The sequence below is a fragment of the Lactuca saligna genome, chromosome 5 (genome assembly GCF_052625555.1).
Source record: "Lactuca saligna cultivar CGN05327 chromosome 5, ASM5262555v1, whole genome shotgun sequence".
Taxonomy (NCBI): domain Eukaryota; kingdom Viridiplantae; phylum Streptophyta; class Magnoliopsida; order Asterales; family Asteraceae; genus Lactuca; species Lactuca saligna.
In genome coordinates this window covers 190,655,476-190,662,679 of record NC_136421.1, presented here as the reverse complement: position 1 = coordinate 190,662,679, position 7,204 = coordinate 190,655,476, and the positions used below count along the sequence as shown (strand labels likewise).

The 7,204-nt window shown below is 39.1% G+C and overlaps 1 long non-coding RNA gene across 1 annotated transcript; it reads right to left on the bottom strand.

Moving 5' to 3' along the window:
• Window positions 1–2,778: 2,778 nt before the first annotated feature.
• Window positions 2,779–3,915, bottom strand: LOC145047840 (uncharacterized). The gene is made up of 3 exons (XR_013682476.1): window positions 3,790–3,915; window positions 3,520–3,588; window positions 2,779–2,912 (listed from the first exon to the last, which is right to left on the bottom strand). It is a non-coding gene; the product is annotated as an uncharacterized LOC145047840 (long non-coding RNA).
• Between the last annotated feature and the right edge of the window lie 3,289 nt (window positions 3,916–7,204).

Genomic DNA, 7,204 nt, shown 5'->3' with positions numbered 1-7,204 from the left:
TAACCAATAAAGAGAAAATCCAACTACTCCGCCCAAAATCTGAAAACCTCATACCATTCCCGATTTCCAGACAGACATAACCATTCAAACCACATCTATAATGACTCTAAGCCGCATCCAAAACCGACCAAGACCCTTCCGACCCTGAATTATCTCACGGATAGCCAGAAAGCAGAACCAATAACTTTGCACTCGAATACAAAAGCGACTAACCAGACGAGTCTTAACAATTGGTGTCATACCAACATATACCTTACATCATACTAACCAAAAATTCACATATTCGATCTATTCAAAATCTCTTGATTCCACATTGTCCTAAAAATAAACAAGGATGCAGAATCCTCGACCGTTTGCTGAAACTAACAACCTCACACACAGTCTCACACCGAGACTCCGACTAAGAGTCTAACTAATGGAAAGGTCAGTGTGTTATGTGTGATATTCCCAAATTCACGGTTATTTTAAAATTTTTATTTATGCTTATTTGAAAATAAGAGTATTCATTTTTAAGAATAATATCGTTAAGAACACCTACAAGTTGCGAGCTTGCTAGAATAGTTTGTGGTTGCCATCTATACTCTGCTAGATAACTGGGCCATCGCTTGGGTCATCGATCTCATCATATTTTACCTCTCATCATCTATATGATCTTGCATCTCTCATCATTCATCTCATCTTTCATCTTTCATCTCATCTTTAATCTACTCATCTTTACCCATCATAATTATAAGTATAAAATATGTATGCAGTTTAATCCAATAAAGCATGTATATTTTATTCATCCGGCATAGATATCAAGAACACAGATAATATGCACACATAGTATGTAATTTATATTAAATACTTCATATCTATGTGTAAGATGAAAGTAACTATGCACTCACTTGTTAAAGTGATGATTCCAAACTCGGGCAGCGCTTCGCTTCTAACAATTTTATTTTCCTTCGACGAAACCTAGTATCATTACCGCTAGATTTTAGTCTAATATTTATCAAGGATAATGACTTGATAGGGTAAGATAATTTTTGAAATGTACACATTTAGTCCTTATTCTTTTTTTTTTGTAAAATAAACCCTTATACTTTAATAATATGTACACATTAGGTCCTTTTCACCGGATTCTACAGGTTTTGCTGACGTGGAGGGTTTATTTTACAAATAAAAAAGAATAAGGACTAAATGTGTACATTCAAAAAGTATCTTACCCTATCAAGTCATTTTCCCTTTCTTTTATTTTGTTGAAATGAAATACCCAGGTGGCATCTACATATCCACAACGGGATTTTTCCAACTTTTATTCATCATGAAAAAGAAGGAGAACCCCAATCTCCTGCGACTCCTTTGTGTGTTCCTACATATCATTGGTAGCAAGGAGGAATGATGGCAAAAACAACAAGGTCGAAGGGGGAGGCAGGAGGAAGTAGAGTCGGTAGTTGGCGGCGAGGAGCTGCTCTGGTATCCCCTCATCGATTCTTTCTTCTTTTTCTAGCAACATATCTTAAAGATGGAGGCAAAGAGAGATAGATCGGCGAAACACAACATGTAAAGGGTGTTTGGTTGTTGCTATTCGACCAGAAGGAAGAGAGAAGAGAAAGAGAAGGGTCACCGCCCTTTTCTTGTTGCTGGAGGATCACCTACCTCCGGTGACTAAGCTAATTAATTGCTATTTAGTGCCACTTGTGCTTCCACATCAACAAAACCTGTAGAATCCGGAGAAAATGACCTAATGTGCACATATTAATAAAGTATAAGGGTTTATTTTACAAAAAAAAGAATAAGGACTAAATGTGTATAATTCAAAAAGTATCTTACCCTATCAAGTCATTTTCCCTAAAAAAAAATCCGTATATGACCGGTATACCAGGTATAGCCGGTCACAAGGATTGCATTGTTACAAAAAATAAAGTATAAGGGTTTATTTTACAAGAAAAAAAGAATAAGGACTAAATGTGCACATTTCAAAAAATATCTTACCCTATCAAGTCATTTTCCCTATTTATCATGACTATTTATGAGTGATACTGTTCTATAAGTGTTAAACAATACTTTTCAATTACTTTGTACAGACATGGGCAGACATGAAACACCGGAGGGTAGGACCATTTTGGCATTTAAGCACTTCTGAAATCCAACAACTCTCCGTGACCCTTCAAACTAGATTCCTCATACTGCGAGTAGTTAAAAGATAGTACAATAACACTTTATATATACACACACACACACACACACACACATATATATATATATATATATATATATATATTATGTATAAGTTCATATTAACAATATTGAACTTAAACATAAGCTATACTTAAAGTAGGGTAAGCATAATTCACTTACTAGGAGGCAAAGTCGACTCCATGATTTTAAGGGCCATGTGCTAAGAAGAAAAATGGGGCCCAAAATACAATTTTTTTAATATATAAGGAAAATAACCTTATAAAAAGTTCAAGGGTTACTTATGTAACTTCTGAAAACTGATTTGTTAAACATATTGGAAGGAGGGTTTGATTATGAAATATATAGGATAAAGTTGTTGGATTAATGTCTAAGTCAGTAAACCATATTTGGTATATACTTGACCCGAGTGTGCATGGTCCTTTTGGGTTGCTGTGACATCCCCAAAATCACGGCCAGAAAAGACCGGTTTTGTTTATACTTTATTTCAAAATCAGAGTTATCTTTTAATAAAAGGGTTGCGGAATTTGTCCCAAAACAATAATATGATAAAGATTTATCAAAAGCATTTCCATAGAAATGTATTTCATTAAAAGACTCGGGATGTCATGTTCGTACAGATCAAAAGTATAAACAGTACAATATAAGCCTTACTACATTATTTCATATCTACAGGCCTATATCCGTAATCCCTCGTCCAAAACATCACACCTATGCTCATGCGCCACTACCTGTAATGCATAAAACTGAGTGGGTCAGGCTTGGGAGCCTGGTGAGCACATAGGGTTTTCAACCCACAATAAGTTTATTAATTTCATCAATCAACAATAACCCGATTACCCGTTCCCGTTATCCTCACTTTACGTCCCTAAACACCTATCATAAGGGACCTAGCCTAAGGATCATCATCGGGACGGACACTACTGCTAAGGGGATTCCTCAGCAATAAATGTCCTAATAGGCAACCATGTGGGGGATGGAGTACACCGGTGAACACATCGTTCACAACACCTACAGGTTGCGAACCTGCTAGTGTTCCACTGGACTGTCTAGAAGAGTCCGTGGTCGTCATCTATACTCCGCTAGATGACTGGATCAACAACAACAACATCGAGGCCTCTCATCATTTTATCACACATCACCTATTACATCTACCCATGTTTTACCCCAACATTTTCGTAGATATAAAATACATATACAGTTTAAATCATTGAAAACATGTATAACAACGTTCATCTAGCATAGATAGCAAGTATTCAGATAATATGCACACATAGCACGTAATTTATATAAAATACTTCATATCTATGTGTAAGTTGAAGGTAACTATGCACTCACCGGAAAAGGTGGTGATTCCGAACTCAGACAGCGCTTCGCTTCTTAAAAAGAATTTTTCTTCGACGAAACCTAGTATTATTACCACTAGAGTTTAGTTTATTATTCGTCGAGACTAATTAATAGTCTAGCTATTATTATTATTATATAAGCGTCAAAAAAATACTTATATAACCCATAATAATAGCCCAAGTATTTATTATAAGTTCCTAATAACGTTACTATAATTAAATAAAAGTTATATTAAAAATAGCGTAGGCGTAGCTCACTTACAGCGGGTTTTATAGAAAACCGGGCTTTGCTTGGAGCAGCGTTCCCGAGCCGAAAAGCTCTTCTTCTCAGAGCCTTCGAGCACTCCGGGGCTTCCGCCTCGTGCTAGGGAGGTTCCCTAGGCTTTTCGGGGGATTTCGGGGCTAGAGAGAGAGAGAGAGTAAAGAGAAGAAAGAATGGGAAAGGTGTGAAGAAAATGAGGGTGGGAGAGGTGGTATTTATAGGGTGAAATGTGGCTGAACTTGGTGCCACATGTCACCATCTGGTGGCAAGCCTTGGGGAGAAAGCAATGGCCAAGATTGTGCCACATTACCCATTTTCGCACAGCACACTTCCGACTTCTAAAATCCGTAACTTTCACATACGACCTCCGTTTTTGACGTTCTTTATATCCACGCGTAGGTAATAATAAGATCTACAACTTTCATTTTGACACCGTCAGCTAATTCTCGACCGATCTTAAATTTAACAGTACAAGGAGATTATACTGTTAAACGTCTGCGTAAAATTAATAACTTCTACATACGGACTTTGTTTTTGTCTGTCTTTTTACCGTTGATTTCCTATTAATGAGATCTTCAACTCTCATTTACGTTGCGTAAGCCAAAAACCGCTCGAACTAAAATTCGAGTTTCAGGTCGTGCACTGCTAAGCCGAATCTTAGAAAAATCATAACTTCTTCATACGAAGTCAGATTTGGGCGTTCTTTTTATCGATGTTCTTAGTTTAACACATTCTACGACTTTTGTTTAGATTGCTAAGGCTAAAAAGTCTTCTATCGTAAATTCACTATTTACGTCTCCCGGTGTCGTGCCGGTTTTGCCGTAAAACTTCGGCGGGCCATAACTTCTTCGTTATAGCTCGGATTTGGGCATTCTTTATATGTACGGAAACCTTGAGACATATTCTACAACTTTATGTAGAGATATCGGGATTATCTCACACTTTAATTTTGACGCTCATTTTTATTCTTTATTAATTATATATTTATAATTAAATAATAAACACATAAACACACATAATTCACATAATACTCAAATATTTCATATTTATTACTTCAAAAAGAGTTACAATAGTTGACCTAGACTATTACATTGACAAAAATGCTTAGCCCTGAAAACCCGGGCGTTACAATTCTCACCCCCTTAGGATGATTCCGTCCCGGAATCATGCATCAGCAAACAGATGTGGATAGCGACTCATCATGTGATCCTCTGTTTCCCAAGTGAGATTCGGCCCATTCGAATGTTTCCATCGGACTAGCACCAAGTCGACCATCTTGCGTCGTAACTTCTTAGTCTTACGGTCAATAATTGCCTCAGGCTCTTCGATCAGCCTTTTATTCTCATCCATCCTTAATTCCGAGATTGGAATTATGTCGGGAACATCTCCCATGAATTTCCTCAAATAACACACATGGAAGGTGTTATGAATACCATTGAGTTCTTCGGGCAATTCCAACTTGTAAGCTTGGTTCCCAATCCTCTGAAGAACTTTGAATGGTCCAATAAACCTTGGACTCAACTTTCCTCGTTTCCCAAATCGTATAAGTCCCTTCCACGGTGAGACTTTAAGTAAAACGGAATCCCCAACTTCGAAGGTTATTGGTCGTCTTTTCTTGTCGGCATAGCTCTTCTGACGATCCTGAGCTGCTAACATTCTTTCCCTAATCACCTTCAATTTCTCAGCAGTCTCATGGACTATCTCGGGGCCCATAAACTGCTTCTCTCCGGCTTCAAGCCAACAAGACGGCGTACGACACTTCTGCCCATACAAGGCTTGATAAGGAGCCATCTTGATGCTCGAGTGAAAACTATTGTTGTAGGAAAATTCTACCAGAGGTAAGTGCTCGTCCCAATTCCCTTGGAATTCGAGGGTACATGCTCTCAGCATATCTTCCAACGTCTGAATCGTTCTTTCACTCTGACCATCAGTTTGCGGATGGTAAGCAGTACTCAAACACAACTTTGTACCCAACTCCTCTTGTAGACTCCTCCAAAACCTCGATGTGAAACGACTATCACGATCTGACACAATAGTAAGAGGGACACCGTGAAGTCTTACAATTTCCTTCACGTAAGCATTTGCGAGCTTATCCATAGACCACTTCTCGTTGGCTGCTATGAAGTGTGCACTCTTGGTGAAACGATCCACGACTACCCAAATCATGTCGTGACCATTCTTCGTTCTGGGCAGTTTAGTCACAAAATCCATGGTGATGTCTTCCCATTTACCCATGGGTACAGGTAAGGGTTCTAAACTCCCATACGGTTTTTGATGTTGTGCCTTAACCCTCGCACATGTTACGCACTCAGCGACATACTTCGCAACATCGAGCTTCATCGTCGGCCACCAGTAGTAGGGTTTTAGGTCCCTATACATTTTAGTGCTACCGGGATGAATCGAGTACATGGTCTTGTGTGCTTCTTCCATTAGAAGATCTCTTATTCCTCCCGTCTTAGGTACCCAAATTCGATCTTGGAATACCTTCAGTCCTCGACTGTTCGTACCGAACACTAACGTTTTTCCCAAACGTTCTTCCTTTCGGTCATTCTTTTCTAAGGCTTCTTCTTGAGCTTTCCTGATACTTTCCACAATCGTCGAGACGACTTCAATTCTTAACGCTCTTGGCCTTCTTCTTTCAAGATTGACTTTCCGACTGAGAGCATCAGCAACAATATTTGCTTTACCTGGGTGGTAAAGTATCTCACAGTCGTAGTCCTTGAGAAGTTCTAGCCAGCGTCGTTGCCTCATGTTCAACTCCTTCTGATTAAAGAGATACTGGAGACTCTTATGATCAGTGAAGAGCTTGCACTTCGTGCCGTAGAGGTAATGCCTCCATATCTTTAAGGCGAATACTACCGCTGCCAACTCCAGATCATGAGTGGGGTAGTTCTTTTCGTGTTCTTTCAATTGTCGAGATGCGTATGCTATCACCTTTTCTCTTTGGGTCAGAACACAACCTAACCCGACTCCAGATGCATCACTATAAACTGCGAAATCTTCGACTCCATCGGGTAGAGAAAGTATCGGCGCTTCACATAACTTCTTCTTTAGCTTCTCGAACGCCTCATCATGTTTCTCACTCCATGTATACGTAGCTCCTTTATGGGTCAAAGCTGTTAATGGAGCAGCTATCAAAGAAAAGCCTTGGATAAATCGTCGGTAATATCCGGCTAATCCTAGAAAGCTTCGAATCTCCGTGGGATTCTTCGGACGTTCCCACTTCATTACAGCTTCGATCTTGGCAGGGTCAACCATTATTCCTTCTTGGTTAACAACATGACCCAAGAATTGGACTTCCCGTATCCAAAAGTCGCATTTGGAGAACTTTGCAAAAAGCTTCTCCTTCTTTAACACCTCCAACACTTCTCGTAGATGCTTGCCATGCTCCTCCTGGCTTTTCGAGTAAATGAGA